Here is an 18985-nt window from a genome sequence, read left to right on the forward strand (position 1 = left end):
GTTTTGAGATTCGGACATCGTAATTGTGTTTTTGTTGGATCCTAACAGCGGAAAACGGCTCGAGAAATTTCTTTGCAAACTCCATAAATGCAAAACAGTTTGAACCTCAACAGAATTGAAAAATAGTGAAAGGTGAAGGTGATGGGCAGGATTGATCCACAGGAAGAACCAAAAAGGAAACATTTGGCTGCCTAAATCATCCCAAGTTTGCAGCGAACATTTTGTATGTGGAGTGTTTTTTTTTTTTTTTGATTTTGTGTTTAAATGAAAAATGGAAAAAAATGGATAACGGCCGTTTACGTGACTTCCACGACTGCAATGCTAGAATTTTGCGCTGCAAATGGACTGAACCAGGACTGACCCAGGTCCAGGACCAGACCGGGACCAGACCAGGACCAGCCCGGGACCAGACCGGGACTGAGACTGAGACCAGGCCGGGACCAGACCAGAGGCTCAGAGCCCACAGCAGTGCTGGAGCTCGAAGCTGAGGCTTGGACCCTTCAGAGGCTCTGGTCCCACTCTAGTCCCACTCTGGTCCCGGTCTTGTCCTGGACCTAGGTCAGTCCTGGTTCAGTCTGTATACAGTGTAAAAGTCCAACATCACAGTCACAGAAGTCACATAAATGGTCGTTATACGTTTTTTCCATTCTTCATTTAAACACAAAATCGAAAACTGAAAAAACTAATTGTTATCTGTATTTTCATTTTGGTTTTGAAGACAAATAATGAAGAAAACTATAGTTTTTTTCTTATTTTTGATTTTTATATTGAAAAACGAATGAAGCAAATGATACACGGATTCCATTGGTTCGATCGTGTGAAGATTTGAGATTTTGGGTTTTAGCCAATTTTCTTTGCAACTGGACAATGTGAGGGTTCAAATTTCCATTTTTTGGAGTGAACTGAGGTGGAATAACCCTAACATGGACCCTATAATTGATGTAAAACTATGATAAATATTTGCTACGAGTACAAGAAAAACACGAAATCCTGTCAAATTCCCTTTGATTCCAGCAGGCTCTGAAATGAGTGGAGGTATTAGGCCACGATTCTTCAGTCATTATAATTAATAGATGTGTATTAATAATGTAGTGTGAGAGAATGGAGTGTGACAGGGAGAGAGAAGCTGTGAATACTTAAAGACAACAGCTGAGTGAATGAACGGCTCACCCACGGGACATTTTATTATTTCAACATGTTGGAACAAACCGTAATTGGTCCATATGTTACAACCAAGAGGGAACACGAGGAATTTAAGACTTACAGAGAGATTTATTGAATCTAATGGCGGCTTTTCGAACTGTAATAATTTATCAGAGAGACAAATCGTGTGTAATCTTTTTCTGTATTTTAGATCTTTTTAACAGCTTCGCGTAGGTCATGAATCTAAATGTGTGCGTTGGCCGATGGTTTTTCAGTTCGTCACTCTCAGACTTGTGTTAAAAATCAAACACCTAAACAGCACGGTGAAGGCTCGTATTGCTCTATTTTCCATCCCTCCATCCATTTTCTTCTGCTTTATCCAGGGATGGGCCAGATTTCCCTCACCCCAGACACTTCCTCCAGTTCTCTAAGGGGATCCTGAGGCGTTCCCAGAGACACAGGCTACGTTCAGACTGCAGGGCTTAACGCTTAATTCAGATTTTTTTTGTGAAATCCAGTGTTTTTGTGAGGTCGTTCACATTTCCAATTAAATGTGACTTGTATGTGACTCCAGTGTGAACATTAAACGGGCCAAAAGTGTCCCACATGTGACACTGGAGACACGACGACGTCAACCGCAGCGAGCGTCTCTGTGTTTACAGAAGTTGTCCAAACATGGACGCAGCATTGAGCACCTGGAGATTTTAAAGTTTCTCTCGTACCGGAGCCAGAACATGAACAACTTACTTGTTTTAAGGAGGAGATTGAGAAGGAGAAGGACGAGGTTTTTGGTCGTGGTGTTTTGTGGTTCAGCGACGTCCGTTGAAAGGAACGTGTGGATGTGGAGACGGAGCCAAGAGTGGTGAGTGGTGATGTGCTTCACTTCAGTGACACGGAGTTCATTAACAATTTTCGCCTACTTCAGTGTAGAATAGTGACGTTTGTGGCTTGTTGATAACGTGTAGGTGGGATGGATGCGCTTTGGCCGTTCAGACTGAAGTCGCATGTCAAATGATCGGATATGTATCGGTTTCAGGAGCAAATATCCAAGTGTCCTGCGTCGTATTTGGAAAAATCGGATCTGTGTGGTTCAGACTGTCATTAAAAGATCAGATACAGATCACGTAGGGGCCAAAAAATCTGATTTGGGTCACTTCAGGCTGCAGTCTGAATGTAGCCATAGTCCCTCCATCGTGTCCTGGGTTCTCCCCAAGGAGGCGTCCAGGAGGAATCTGGAGAAGATGCCCTCCCATTTGCAGAGACCTGCACCGGACAAGTACGGGCAAATAGTCGCTGAAAAGGGTGGGTTTTACGGGTGGGAATGCGGATGGTTAGTAATTACACACGGGCGGTTCAGGACTAAATCGGGACTAAACCAGGAATACACCAGGACTAATCTTGGATTTAAAAGAGAGAGAGAAGCCCGAGCCCATGGAGCAGGGTGTCCACAAAGCGCAGCACTTACCTCTGTGCTCCGGTCCTTTCGCCTGCAGTCACTTGACAGACTACAGTGCAGGCTCACCTCCAGACCTGTTCCGACAGTGAGTCCTGGTTCAGTTCTGGTTTAGTAGTGGTTTAGTCCTGTTTTAGTCCTAGTTCAGTCCTGGTTTAGTCCTGGATCAGTTCGTAGCGTAGCAAAAGTCTGGCATCTCAATCATTGTTTCTTCTGCTCAGTAAATAAAGTCTGTGAAGTGATCGAGTCGTGTTTGTGAATTCGTACTCGTAATGAAGAAAGTGTAATTCTTTCATTTCATTTTGTGATTGTAATTCTTGAAGTTGTAACTTTTCAATTCATATTCAGAAAAATGCTTCAATTAGAATGTTTTTTTTGTCCAGGTGGGTGCAGGTTTAACTTTGATAAAATCACGGGTTAACTGGCGGGTACGGTGCTGAACTCCATAGGTGCGGGTGGGTGCAGGTCTCGAAAAATTGACCCATGCAGGACTCATGCTCCACGTGGAGGAGCAGCGGCTCTACTCTGAGCTCCTCACCTCGTGTCTGAGGGAGCGCCCGGCCACCCTGCAGAGGAAACTCATTTGAGCCGCTTGTATTCACAGTCTTGTCCTTCCAGGTCATTACCCAAAGCTCATGACCATAGGTGAGAAGGTCTGTAAACTCAGCTCCTTCTTCACTAAAACTGTCTCACTCTGTCTCACTAAATCCATTTTGGTTTTTTTTTGTTTTTTTTTTGACAGTCAGACAATCTTAAAACTTTTGCAGGTGTGTTTGCGTTGCGCGTGTGTGTGTCTCCATGGTAACTGCTGAACATTTCCACCCTATGGACACGTGCAGGGTTCCCACAGTCATGGAAATCCTGGAAAAGTCAAGAAATTGTATTATCTCTTTCACGCAACTACAGCGTTCTGTTAAGTTATCATTAGGCCAGGGGTGTCAAACTCAAATTCCCAGAGGGCCAGAATTAAAAACTGGGACTAAATCATGGGCCACACTAAATATTTAGGCAAGGCAAGTTTATTTCTACAGCACAATTCGTACACAAAGTAATTCAAAGTGCTTTACAGAATAACAAATACATTAAAATCATAATAAAAACAAATCAAAACATAAATAATCATAAAGATTAAAATAAAAAAAAGAGACATAAATTAAAAATTTCAACAACATCTGCATGTTTTCTCTTCTTTCAAGATATGTAATGTTAAATTTTTTCTTATTAAAATAATAAGCTCTAGCCAAATATAATTATATCGTGGGCCAAATTTGGCCCCCAGACCTGAGTTTGACACGTCTGCTTTAGGTTGTTATGATTATTTCCGAACGTATGCACCTTTTGTTTAAAAGAGACGACAATAAATGCACAGTATTTTGAAAGTTAAACTATAATCCCAAACCATAAGGTGAGTGGAAAGAGTTCACATTTCATATTTAGCCCTAAAAGTCTGATCAATTCTCCACATGTAGGTGCCGTAAAGTCATGAAAAATTCACTTTAGATCATGAAAAAGTCATGGAAAAGTGACAAAAGAGAAAAAGAGTGGGAGCCCTGCATGTGGAACACCCCCACCGCGACGCCACCGCGACGTACCAGCGCTACAGAAGAACTGGTGACTGCGCGGTGGACAAATCTCCGCCTTAAACCAATCTGTAACCTCAACAACTCCCAAAAGCTGTTCCTCGAATACAAATGGCCCGGCTCCGTACAGCACTTTGTAAAATTGCCCTGCGTGATTTAGCGTGCGGAGTCAGGGGCGTGAAATTCAGCACAAACATAAAGAGCGTAATGATAATGCACAGTTCTTCTCTGTTGAAAATGTCGAGAGGAGAGACGCGGCGAGCCTTAGGTAATAACAGACCACACCAGCGTGCAGTGTTTATCCATCACTTTAATATGGGAGCGCGCCATAACACAATAACAGCAGCCTGCAGCCTTACATCACCCACATCTAATGCACTGGGACACTTCGGAGCGGTCAGCAGGTTCATCTCAGGGCAGAAAAACAACTAAATATAAACAGTCAACGCCGAGGTATAAAGGCAAAGAAGACATATCGTGCTCGAGCCTGTTATACGGTTATAATCTATGACACCCGTGGGTCGTCGTGTTATAATTTGCACATTTTAAATCCCAATATTCAGTCAAGTGGTGCCCAATGGGAGCTGACGTCGCTGTGGATGTCATCATAACAAAAAGTCGACAACTCTGATTAATATAAGATCACGTTAATGAATTGTGGATTTTTTGTTTTTCCATTAACACCAAAATTGCGAAGTAATGCTGCAAAATCTTACACCTATCACCAATTAAAAAAAATAAAACTGGAGAAGGACGTACAGTGGTCCCTCGTTTATCTCGGTGGATATGTTCTGAAAATAACCCTCAAAAGGTGAAATCCGCGAAGTAGTCAGCTTTACTTTTAACAATTATTATATCTGTTTTACCCTTTTTGCTGTTGTTCTTATGTTATTTTCGTCCCTCTTTATGAAACTACCCGAAGATTAATTTATTCCGTAATGGCACCCACAGTCGTGTAACTTCTCTCTTCCTTCAGCGTGTCCAGAAGTCCAACTTTTTGTGCGACGGTTTGCATCTTCCTCTGCCTTTTGGGTGCGACCGCAGGAGGCAAGGCAAGTTTATTTGTACAGCACAATTCGTACACAAAGTAATTCAAAGTGCTTTACAGAATAAGAAATACATTAAAATCATAATAAAAACAAATCAAAACATAAATAATCATGAAGATTAAAATTTAAAAAAAAGAGAGACATAAATTGGAGAGAAGAGTGCGGAATGAAAACCTTTCAGTTATTTGCACAGTTAAACAGAAATGTTTTGAGTCTGGATTTAAACAGCGTCACAGAAGAGTCTGTCTCACATGTTCAGGAAGACTGTTCCAGGTTTTAGCTGCATGAACCTGAAACTCTGACTCCCCTTGTTTAGTCGTGACTCTGGGCACCAGCAGGAGGCTGGTCCCTGAGCTCCTCAGAGTGTGAGATGTTCATATGACACTAACATGTCACAGATGGACTTTGGTGCTCGGCCATGGAGACACTTGTACAAGCAGAGCTGCTTTAAAGTCTCTGAGGCACAGGAGCCAGAGCAGAGACCTGAGCACAGGACTTATGTGCTCGTACTTCCTAGTTCGAGTCAGGACCCGAGCTGCAGCGTTCTGGATGTTCTGGATGTTCTGGATGTTCTGCAGCGTCTCACAGCTCGTTTGGAGAGACCAGTGAGCAGAACATTACAGTATCTAACCTACTGGAGACAAACCCATGGATAAGTTTCTCCAAGTCTGATTTAGACAGTAAACCTTTGATTTTTGCTATGTTTTTTAGATGGTAAAAGGCTGCAGATGTTATTGATTTTATGTGACTGTTAAAGTTCAAGTCTGAGTCCATTATTACCCCGAGATTTCTTGCCTGATTTGAAGGTTTTAGAGAGAGAGACTGGAGGTGACTGCTGACACTGTCCCTTTGTTTCTGTGGACCAAACACTATGACTTCAGTCTTGTCAGAGTTTAGCTGGAGAAAGTTGTTTTGCATCCACACACTGATCTGTTGGATGCAGTGACCAAGTGACTCCACTGGTCCATAGTCTCCTGCTGCCAGAGAGACGTAGATCTGAGTGTCATCTGCATAATTGTGGTACGACACGTTATTGCTGCTTATTAACTGGCCTTCGTCAGTGCAGAAAATTTCGCCGACATTGTGGGTTTTGTCGGGAAGAAAACTTGCAAACATACAGCACTTCAGAATCGCACTGATACAGATCCAACATTTAGGTAAATTTGTCAAGATGAACACATTCTGTACTGTACAGGAGACACGGCACAGAGGAGACTGATTGACAGTGGTCTGCAGTCTCTCAGCCAATCAGGACGCAGGGGGAGGAACACAATGCACATTCATACATTGTAAAAAAAAAAAAAAAAAAAAAGGCATCCAAAATTGCACAAAAAAATAAATAAATAAATAAAAATCCACGAAACAGCGAGACCGCAAAAGTTGAACCGCAAAATACTGAGGGACGACTGTACAGAACAGAACAGAGGGCGTGTACCTACAGTGAAAACAAGAGTTGATCTGCAATTTCACGTCTTGAAAATAAGAGATTCAACATGCACGATACACTCCAAATACAACTTCGAGAGGGTAAATAAAAATGAGAAACATCTATAACAGGGTGGAAAGTTGATTCAGCAGAATAGATCTGTTTTAAAGGGACAGTTTTGCAGATAGGACCTCATTTCCTCGTGAGCCAGAGTGTTGGAGACGTGTGGAGACACTTTAAAAATATTCCGTCCAGTCCTTGTATTTGCAGAGGTCACTGGTGCTAGGCTAGTGCATGTCAATGGCCATAGTGATCCTGAAGTTAAAAACAGTCTTACCCACTCCACAAAACACCCAAAGAAAATCTATTATTACACCAGACTGTCCATGTAAATGTCTGTGTTGATTGAATAATTTTAGAAGTAAAACCAACCTTGCATTTGGAGGATTTATGTCTGAGCAGCAGCAGCGAGTTGTACTTCCTGATACAAAGCTCAGCAGAGGTGGACTGATATCACCTAGCACCTGTCTTACCGGCAAAGTAAAATTACGCTGGTGCTGAGAAAATAGCCCCTCAACATGTGACGAGTCATGCAATGCAGGGTTAGTTTTATTTCAAACATAGGTAAGATAAGATAAACAATCTCAGGCTGTGGAAAAGTCTGCATTATCATATAAAATATGAATCAAGCAAGTTATTAAAGACCAATATATATTTTTCCAGAGCATTATTTAACATTTTGAGGGGCTTAACGATGACATTGGCTGAAAATAAAAGTGTTAATATGTTAAGAACCATAATAATGAAACTTTGTGCTCCATTTGTGCTGTTTTGTGCTGCAAAAAATGATAGACATTTTTTGTGTAGGTGTACGTCTGGTGGGGGGCCAACTTCACAGGTGACTATGGTGTGTATCTGGTGAAGTGAATGAGAGTACAGCGACCGCGGAGAGTTAGGGAGCAAGTGTTCTGTAATTTACATACATTACGACAAATAAAGCCACAAAACTCTTGAGCAACAAACTGGAGTGGTTATTCAGCTCATGCACTCACGACAACAGTGAGGTTCAGAATAGGGAGTTAAACCCCGAGGGACGAGCGGCTGCTGCGACTCTCGGCCCTGGAGAAGAAGACGGTTCTCCCCTGTGTCCTCTGACCACGGTCTGAGGAGCGAGACAGGAATGGTTCAACAATACCATATATTTTTTTGTATATATATTTTTTTTAGTTGACCCATTTCCACCTAGTGCCTCCGACTCAATTTCATTTCTCTCCAGCGACTAGGACAGGAATCAGAATACACTAAACAGTCATGAAGCCATGGCGTCAAACTCAAGCGTCTGTCTGTGTCCCTTTTGTGGAACAGCTCAACAGTAAACAAAGCGTCGAGATGGATGTAGATCAGGGGTGTCAAACATATGGCCTGGGGGCTGAATCCGGCCATCCAAGACCTTTAATCTGGCCCTCTGCCGATTTTCTACTAAAATATTTTAATTATATTTTCTATTAAAATATTGGTAATTTTCTGCGGTGATTAGCACAGCAGCGTCTCCAGTGTCTCTGTACGTGGCCCCTCCCACCAGAGCAGCACAAATGAAGACTTGTCTCTTTCCAAACGCTCTTAAAGGACGATTGACTGTTGACCGTGACACCCTCATCCTCACCTTGACCGTGTCTGTGTACACTGGTGTGTGAATGGGTGAGTGAATGGGTGAGTGGTTCCTTGTTGTAAAGCACTTTGAGTGCCTTGAAGGTGGAAAAGTGCTATAGAAAAATGTGACCATTTACCATCAGCAAAATGTCAAAAATGAGAAAAGTGGAGCCGAGTGCAGGATTTTCCAACAAAAATGGACTTATTCCTATTTACATACAAGTTAATGTTGTGTTGAAATTGCATTTTTCTTAAAGTTTCAGGTTGTTATAATATTTTGTAAAAGAAAGAGTTCATCAATTAAAAAAGATTTCTGTTATAGATTTGTGTTTCTCTGCACAAATATTTGAACTTATTGCTATTTTTGGGGTTTATATGCCATGAGTTTTCTGATCCGGCCCCTTTGAGGTCAAAGTCGGTTGGATACGGCCCCCGGACCAAAATGAGTTTGACACCCCTGATGTAGACGAAGACATACGATTCTCGAGGATTTAAAGCTGGAACAAAGAGAATGTTTGGTGAATTTTATCAAGGGGAAAGACGTTATTGTCCTTCTTCCTACAGGATTTGGTGCATTACATACGTCACGACCAAATAGCAGTGATTGGTTAGATTTTTTTTTTTTAAAGTACCCGCCTACTGGTTGGTTTCCATGAAGTGAAACCGGCTGATGAATCAGGCTAATGTTATGTTGTTCATGACTGAAGAGGTTTCAGAAGTCATCCATGCATGTTTTGAGTATTTTAGCGATCCCAGGCCCTCTTCAAACCCTCCTTACGATTAGCTGTAAGTTTGTCCAATGCTCATCCCACAAGGCAACTTAGAATCACCACAGCATTTTACAGCATTTTCCTTTCCAAACAAATCTCTGTAATTTTGCTTCAGTTCTGCGAGTTCACGGGAGGCCACCGCAGTGGAGCAAACGGCAGTAAAATACAGTAACACAACATAAATAGTCGGCAAAGTGTGAGCCACAGCTGCTCAAAGGTCAGGCTTTACAGCTCCGCGGGACACCGAATTACAAAATGTCACCGCGTAATAAATGGACACTATTTCATATTAATTATACAAGAAACTCCAGCTGCGCCGTGGAGCCTGAACTCCGCCTCCGACCGACCGACCGCTCTCCGGAGCTTGTACTGCTGCTGGGAGTCTCACTGAGGAACCCAACGCACTAAACTTTAAAGATGCACCGTGTAACTTTTTGGATGAGGATCTGTCACCATTGTGTCTATGGACAGTGTTGGGAGTAACGCGTTATAAAAGTAACGAATTACAGTAATGCATTACTTTTTGCTGTAACGCAGTAATGTAAGGCATTACAGGGGTACAAATGTGAGTAATGCGCGTTACAATGTTTTTTTAACCTGGATTGAAGTGGTGGGTTTTTCTTCATACAAATTCGCTAAAATCACCTCGATATCAGCAGCGGTGAAACGCTGGAGATGCGCCTCGTAGACCTTCAGGTAAAAAGGAAGGACTGACAAAGAACTCCATGCTGTTTAGACCTGGTTTAGACCTGGGTCAGTTCTGGTTTAGACCTGGTTTACACTCGTCCCGCCCTCTATCGTAGTTCACTTTTCGCGGTCTCGCTGTTTTGCAGTTTTTTGGGGGTTTTTTTGTGCAATTTTGCATGCCCTGTTTTTTTTACATTGTATGAATGCGTATTGCGTTCCTCCCGCTGCGTCCTGACTGGTCAAGGGACTCCTGTCAGTACAGTACAGAATGTGTTCAGCTGCCAAATTTAAATACATGTTCAATCTGTAGCAGTGTGATTCTGAAGTACTGTACGGTTGCAAGTTTTCTCCCCGACGAAACCCACAACGTCGACGAAACGTTCTGCACCGACAAAGTCTCCTGCGCTCGCACCCAAAAGGCAGAGGAAGATGCAACCATCACACAAAAAGTTGGACTTCTGGACACGCTGAAGGAAGGTAGAAGTTACGCGCTGTAACAGACTCTTGCACCGGCTCAGGTACCTGCAAATAGTTGCTGAAATCAGGGCCGCGAGCCCGAGCAGCAGGGTCCATAAAGAGCGATCGGGCGACAGCCGCTCTTACCTCCGTGAGGTGCGGAGCAGAGCCGCTCCTTTCTCCTGCGGTCACCTTCGAGCCCGTCCTGACAGTGAGTCCTGTTTTAGTCCAAGTTCAGTTCTAGTTTAGTCCTAGTTCACTTCTGGTTTAGTCCTGGTTCAGCTCTGGTTTAGTCCTGGTTCAGCTCTGGTTTAGTCCTGGTTTAGACCTGGTTTAGTCCTGGTTCAGTCCATATACAGCGCAAAAGTTATTTTGGTGAGAGTAACTTAAAGTAATGCAATAGTAATGTAATGCCTTACATTTTAAATGCAGTAATATTGTAATGTAACAAATTACTTTGAAATGACAGTAATAGGTAATAAATAACGCATTACAGTTTCAAAGTAACTTGCCCAACAGTGTCTATGGATGTTATTGCTCTGCTTGGAAAGTCCCACAGTATGAAATTAAACAGCTCTACCTTACATTTATTAAATTACAGGTGGTTTTAGTGTTCAAGAGTACAGGCATTCTGAATGAGTGGGGTCGCCTCTCCACAGATCTGACCTGTAACTTGGTCTAGTTTGGCCTCCACGAAGATAGAAAGGTAGGTAGTGTAACTTTTGTGGTTAAGGGTCCATCAAATGCTTGTTTTTTTTTTTTTTTTCTGGAATGTTGCACAGTATGGTATTTAAATCTTTCTATCTTCATGGAGACCAAACCAGACCAAGTTACAGGTCAGATCTGTGGAGAGGCGACCCCGCTCACAGTCAGAATGCTTTTTTTTTTCCTACTCTGATGTAGTTCAGCTTCTGTCGAACTAAAGGACACGACTTAATCTGCGAGGCTCCTGGTGCGGTTTCGTAGTTTACCAAAGTCGTACTAAAACATTTTGATGATTTTTTGAGCGTCGTGTACCACATAAAATCGGTTTGAGGTCAGTAAACACAACCAGAATTAATACATAAGGCACACTGGATTATAAGTGTGCCTTATAGTCTGAAAAATACGGCAACTTTTCTATTAGGTTTGACTTCGTGGGAATTTACTGCTTTGTCTGGAATGTTTCACAGTATTGAATTTAAGTTTTCTATCTTTGTTTATTCAATAACAGGTGGTTTTATTTTTCAAAAGTACAGGCATTCTGAATGAGCAGGGTCGCCTCTCCACAGATCTGACCTGTAACTTGGTTTGGTTTGGTCTCCATGACGATAGAAAGCTTGGCGCACTGTGTAACTTCTCTGGTGGAGCGTCCGACAAATGCTTGGAGATGTTATAGTTTTTTTGTCTAGAATGTTTCACAGTATGGTATTAAATAATTCTATCTTCATGGAGACCAAACCAGATCAAGTTACAGGTCAGATCTGTGGAGAGGCGACCCCACTCACAGTCAGAATGCTTGTTTTTTTTCTCATCTGATGCGGTTCAGCTTTTGTCGAGGCTCCTGGTGCGGTTTCGTAGTTTACCAAAGTCGTACTAAAACATTTTGACGATTTTTGAGCGTCGTGTACCGCATAAAATTGGTTTGAGATCAGTAAGCACAACCAAAATGAATACATAAAGGCGCACTGTTGATTTTTGAGAAAATTTAAGGATTTTAAGTGCGCCTTATAGTCTGAAAAATATGGCAACTTTTACAGTATGTTTGACTCCATGGAAATGTTGCTTTGTGTGGAAAGATTCACTGTATTGAATTTAAGATTTCTATCATCATGGAGACCAGACCGAGTAACAGGTCAGATCTGTGGAGAGGCGACCCCGCTCACAGTCAGAATTCTTGTTTTTTTTCTAGTCTGATGCGGTTCAGCTTCTGTCGAACTAAAGGACACAACTTAATCCACGAGGCTCCTGGTGCGGTTTCGTAGTTTACTAAAGTCGTACTAAAACATTTTGATGATTTTTGAGAGCCACGTACCACATAAAATCAGTTTGAGGTCAGTAAACGCAACCAGAATTAATACGTAAGGCGCACCGGATTTTAAGTGTGCCTTATAGTCTGAGAAATACGGCAACTTTTCTAGTATGTTTGACTCCGTGGGAATGTTACTGCTTTGTCTGGAATGTCTGGAATTATTAAGTTACAGGTGGTTTTAGTGCTCAAAAGTACAGGCATTCTGACTGAGCGGGGTCGCCTCTCCACAGATCTGACCTGTAACTTGGTTTGATCTGGTCTCGATGAAAACAGAAAGGTTAAAATCGTAACTTTTTGGGTGGAGGGTCCAACAATTGCTGGTCTCCATGGAGAAGTTTTGTCTGGAATGTTTCACAGTATGCTATTGAAGCTTTCTATCTTCATGGAGACCAAGTTACAGGTCAGATCTGTGGAGAGGCGACCCCACTCACAGTCAGAATGCTTGTTTTTCTAGGTATTTCTGAGCTATAAAACCACCTGTAATTGAATAAATATACATTAGAGCTGTTTAATGTCATACTGTGGAACATTCCAGGCAGAGTAATGAGTAATGAGTAAAGAGAAATTAGCAACCCGTAACTTTAAATAAATGGAAAAAAAAAAAAAGTTTGGCTCCTGCAGTAGTTGGTTTGCCGTGTTTGCTCGAGTGTTTGAGTCTCATTAGCAGAAGTCGTACATGCGAACAGTGTTTGGAGAACACAGTGGCATCGCGCTGGTAATTGGGCAAAAACGGAGCGTGAACTGTTAATGTTAAAGGTGCATTGTGTAACGTTTCTGGTGGAGAGTGAGTACATCAAAAACTTTTCTCCCTGAAGATGTCATTGCTCTGCCTGGAATGTTCCACAGTGTGACCTTAAACAGCTCTACTTTACATTTATTTGATTACAGGTGGTTTTATAGCTCAAAAATACCTAGAAAAACAAACATTCTGACTGTGAGCGGGGTCGCCTCTCCACAGATCTGACCTGTAACTTGGTCCGGTTTGGTCTCCATGATGATAGAAAACTTAAATTCAATACTGTGAAACATTCCAGACAAAGCAATAGCATTTTCATGGAGTCAAACATACTAGAAAAGTTACCGTATTTTTCGGACAATAAGGCGCATTTAAAATCTTAAAAGTTTCTCAAAAATCGACAGTGCGACTTGTATTAATTCTGGTTGTTCTTACTGACCACGAATCGATTTTATGTGGTATACTATCCATCCATTTCCTTACACTTATCTGGGGTCGGGTCACAGGGGCAGCAGTCTAAGCAGGGACTCCCAGACTTCCTTCACCCCAGACACTTCCTCCAGCTCCTCCTGGGGGACCCTGAGGTGTTCCCAGGCCAGTCCAGAGACATAGTCCCTTCAGCATGTCCTGGGTCTTCCCCGGGGCCATCTGCCAGTGGGACATGCCCGGAACAACTCCCGAAGGAGGCGTCCAGGAGGCGTCTGGAACAGATGCAGAACCTCAGCTGCTCCTCTTGATGTGGAGGAGCAGCAGCTCAACTCCAAGCTCCTCTCGTGTGACTGAGCTCCCAGCCACCCTGCGGAGGACACTCAATGCGACCGCTTGTATCCACGATCTCGTCCTTTCAGTCATTACCCAGAGCTCATGACTATGTGGTACACTGCGCTCAAAAATCTGTCAAAATGTTTTAGCACAACTTTGGTAACATACAAAGCTGCACCGCTTGATGGATCATCAGAGCATTTCGGCCACTGTTGTCAGGAGTCATGTCCTTTCGTCCGACAGAAGCTGAACCGCATCAGCGCACAAGGAGCGAGCAGTTTTTTTTTTCCAGCACTTATAGTTTATGCAAATGAGCCATGTGGTTTTATGTTTCATTTCTGTAAAATGTAAACAAAGCTGCATTACTCATTATAACAACACACATAACACATTATTACTCAGTGTACATTTGAGTCGTCCTCGTAGGAAATATAAAAAACAAACTCAGCTTATTCACCCACATTCACATTCATAATCCACATTCATCAAAACGGACGTCTGGACTTAGGACCAGACTCAAGTGTCGTCTGTTTGTTTCGTTTCATGCTCCTTATAATCTGGTGCAACTTATGTATGAAAATAAATGAGAGAATTCAACATTATTGATATTGCGCCTTATAATAATATTTATGAATTGCATACGATAGGTGAGCACTGCAAAGGTGAAAAAAAAAAAAGTGTCAGCCATTTGATTATGTAAAACAATTGGAATAGGAATAAAATAGAACAAAAGGAAAATAGATAAAATAGAATAGAATAAATAAATAAATAAATTACAACAAAATAAAATACAATAAAATACAACACAATAAAATAAAATAAAATAAAATGGTGCGCCTTATAGTCCGAAAAATATGGTACACAGTGCACTTTTAACTATGAAATGAATAAAGAGAGAAAAGTTTGGCTCCCGCGGTAGTTTGTTTGCCGTGTTTGCTCGAGTGTTTGCTTCTCATTAGCAGAGGTCGTACATGCGAACAGTGTTTGGAGAACACAGTGGCATCACGCTGGTAATTGGGCTAAAAAGGAGCATAAACTCTTAAGGTTAAACATATCAAAGTAATTGCTGGGGCTGTGTTAGAGCCTTTTTACACTTTGCCGCTTTTTTGTTTTAAAAATGTAATATTACTGTTTATAAGTTACCACAACCTCTTAAGTTAAAGAGAAAGGACCCAGTGTTTTCTTGTAAATAAAATACTTTTTTTAAACACATTTTTATACAAGGACACAAAAGCAATCATCAGTAGGAGCTGGAATCTCATCAACAAACTGTGGGTCGGTGAATTTGACTGTTCTAGAAAAAATGTTTGTGTCGAGAGTGGGATTCGAACCGACTGCTCTACCAGCCAAGTTAAAAATTTGTGTTTTTCGGGATATTTTTAGCCATGTAGAAATACCCGTGATTGAATAAACCTTCCATAGCTATACTGTGGAACTCTCCGGACAAAGCAATAACATCTCCATGGAAACAAACACTCCACCGGTAAAGTTACACAGTGCGTCTTTAAACCAGTTGGCGTCAGATTTCACTGGACAATTTCAACAACTAAAGAAATAATGAAACGCAATATTAACTAAAGGGAGAGAGAGAAATTCTGTCCACAAATCAGCAACCAAGTTAATCTTTTATACTTTGCAGTGACTTCGCGCTGGGGTGTTGTACATGGTTCTCTGTAGTGGAATGTTCAGCAATTATTAGGGCTGTAATGGTTCATGTATTTGCGCTGAACCGTTTTGGTACCGACGTTCGGTTCGGTGCAGGGCTGTGCACAAGTAAATCCACATAATTTGTGTTTACATTCCACCACTAAATGTGCAGTACACAGAGACTCGGCTCTTTAATATTCCCGAGAAACTTTTCCGTGATTGGGGCAGTGTTTCCCTCGGCGCTTTATAGTTAGGGCGGTCACAACAGTTGCCCCTCACCTTGAATACGTCCCTCTGAACCATGTGAATCCTCACAAAACTACAGTCGTCGCAGCGCAGTCCTCACTCTCGCTTTTCGCCCGCACAGAACCTCTTTTATTTTCATTTGCTGGTTACGTTGTAACTGCAGCAGATCTGCACTTACAGCAGACAATGTGGACAAGTTGTTTTTTCTGTCCAGAAATATGAAGATTGAGTAAAAATTCATGCTGGAACTGTTAGTGCTACAATTTATTTTTTGAAAAGTTTTGTTTACTGTTTCCAAGGAATTTATTTTTTTTGTAATATTTCATACATTTCTTGTTTATTTGAGAATATTTTATTTAACTTATTAGTATTACCAAGCAGCACTTTGCATAATGTTTGTATAATGTTTAAAAAAAAGTTGGTTTAATAAAAACACAAATAAACAACAAGAAAACGATTTTGCATTTTGTTCCCAAACTGTACCGAAAATGAACCGAACCGTGACCTCAAAACTGAGGTACGTACTGAACCGTGATTTCTTTGTACCTTTCACACCCAGCAGTGACCACGAAACCACTGAAAACTCAAGACAAAACACAGTATAGAGAATATGCTGTTTGATACGACATATTTTCTGGAGCCTGTGATCAATAAAAGAGTTCATGATCCTGTTTAGAAGTTTGATTTTCAGCAAAAAAGGTGAGAGTGACAAACTGAAAAGCTGTTGACTCATGATAACGAGCTGTGACTGTGTCATTTTATGTGAGATCCTCGTGTAAGAGCACGAACCAGATCACCTGTTTTCCAAGTAAGTCAGTTCTTTCTGGTCAAACTGTGTTAAAATAAAGCTTAGATCAGGGGTGTCAAACTCATTTTGGTCCGGGGGCCGTATCCAACCAACTTTGATCCCAAAAGGGCCGGATCAGAAAACTCATGTCATATAAACCCCAAAAATAACAATAAGTTCAAATATTAATATTTTATAATATTAAATAAATGCAAATCTATTACAGAAATCTATTACAAAACTCTTTCTTTTACAAAATATTATAATATTATGAACAACCTGAAACTTTAAGAAAAATATAATTTCAACACAATGTTTTAACATGAACTTGTATGTAAATAAGAATAAGTAAATTTTTCTTGGAAAATTCTGCACTCGGCTCCACTTTTCTCATTTTTGACATTTTTCTGATGAGGGTGTCACGGTCAACAGTCAAAACGATCGTCCTTTAAGAGCGTTTGGAAAGAGACAAGTCTTCATTTGTGCTGCTCTGGTGGGAGGGGCCACGTACAGAGACGCTGGAGACGCTGCTGTGATAAACACCACAGAAAATTAACAATATTTTAATAGAAAATATAATTTAAATATTTTAGTAGAAAATCAGCCGAGGGCCAGATTAAAGGTCTTGGAGGGCCGGATCTGGCCCCCGGGCCGCATGTTTGACACCTGTGGCTTAGATTAAAGTCTAGCAGCGCCTCAGACGGTCATGGGTCTGTTAATGACACCGGCTGCATAGAATCGATTAAACGTATTGATATTGTGGTATTGGTATAAACATTACTAATGCTGTCTAATACCACCACCAGTGTTGTCCAAACAAGCAAAGGTCAAACACCCACCTCCTTCTTCTAATGATAAAGCGGGTGCCAAAGCCTCTAGGTTGAAGCGTTAGCAACTAAAGGTCAGCTGCTCACAGATACTACCCACGAGGGAAGCTCTGATGTGGGATTTTTGAGCCGATATCCAATGTTTGACTTGGCTGTTGTAGCAGAAGGATCATTCACCAGATTTTTACTGTTTTAAAAATGTGAAAAACAGAACTAAATCCATTTAAACTGTTTGCAGAGGTCCAGAGTTATTCCTCACTTACATTTTAACCCTTCCAGAACGACGGTGTTGAATGTTTTATATAACCGTGCATAACTTTCCAACTGTAAAAGACAGAAACTTTTTTTGTCACGTGAAAAGCTGAGAATCGTGGCTTTCCGAGCATAGTTCCGGCATTATCCTACGTCAAACTCATGCTGCGTGATGACGTTGAGAAAATGAGTGTGCGCTCCGTCCATTTTGATCGGTCCAAACTTTGCCAAAGAGTGTAGAGAGTCAAAATGACTGATGCTCTGAGCGTTTGTGATCGTAACAATTGAAAAAGTCGCTCAAAGTGCAGTTATTTCTCAAATAAATGACAAATTACACATCTTGGTCTGTGTAACTGCGCATCCCTCGCCATTTTAATTTGAAAGTTTGATTTTAACACTCAAAATGTCCAAATCCAAATGCAACAAACTCCATGGAAATGCAGGAAGTGATGTGGCTCTGTGTCCTGGACCTGACACCAACTGTTTCCATGACTGACACCTGGAAAGTCATGGGACCATTGCATTTTTTTTTTTTTTTGATGCAAGGATATTTTTAGACTTGACATTTTGCACTTTTATAGCTAAGGCCCTAAATTAATTTCCACATGTTTGCTGTGTGTTTTGTATAAAAGCGTGGGAATTTCATTTTATGTTTTTTCATTTGTATTTTTGGTCCTGTAGCTTTTATTACAGCCACATGACACAACTACAGCAGCAGATTGTGAAATACAGCGGCCCTTCGTTTATCGCGGCAGTTACGTTCTAAAAATAACCTGTGATCAACTTTATATTTTACAATTATTATATCTATTTTAAGGAGAAAGGACCGACGGAGAGCTCTGCACCTCACGGAGGTAAGCGCGGCAATTGCCTGATCGCGCTTTGCGGACATCCTGCTCGGTGTTCTCTCTCTTAAGTCCAAGATTAGTCCTGGTTTAGACCTGGTTTACTCCTGACCCACCCATGTGTAATTTCTACCCTCCCGTAATACACAATACAAAAACTGCACTCAAAAAAAAAAATCCCCGAAACAGCGAGACCGCGAAAGGAGAACCGCGATATAACGAGGGACGACTGTAACAGATTGTACTGAAAAACAAGGATGTATAACACGTCATTAAAAAGGGTGATTCATCGGCCGGTTTCACTTTGTGGAAACCGTCTGGCCTCACAGCGTTAGGATTCATTCGTTCGAAAGAAGGCAGGTATTTTTTTTTTATTTAACCAATCGCTGCTATTTGGTCGAGACGTATGTAATGCGCCAAATCCCGTACAAAAGGAAAAAAGGGAAAGTAGTGTTTCTTTCCTCTTGATTTTTCTTAAAGTTTCAGGTTGTTCATAATATTATAATATTTTGTAAAAAGAAAAGTTCATCAATTAAAAAAGATTTCTGTAATAGATTTGTGTTTCTCTGCACAAATATTTGAACTTATTGTTATTTTTGGGGTTTATATGACATGAGTTTTCTGATCCGGACACTTTGGGATCAAAGTCGGTTGGATA

Source organism: Boleophthalmus pectinirostris, unplaced genomic scaffold (genome assembly GCF_026225935.1).
Source record: "Boleophthalmus pectinirostris isolate CB_2022bp ecotype Guang Dong unplaced genomic scaffold, ASM2622593v1 HiC_scaffold_1, whole genome shotgun sequence".
Taxonomy (NCBI): Eukaryota; Metazoa; Chordata; class Actinopteri; order Gobiiformes; family Gobiidae; genus Boleophthalmus; species Boleophthalmus pectinirostris.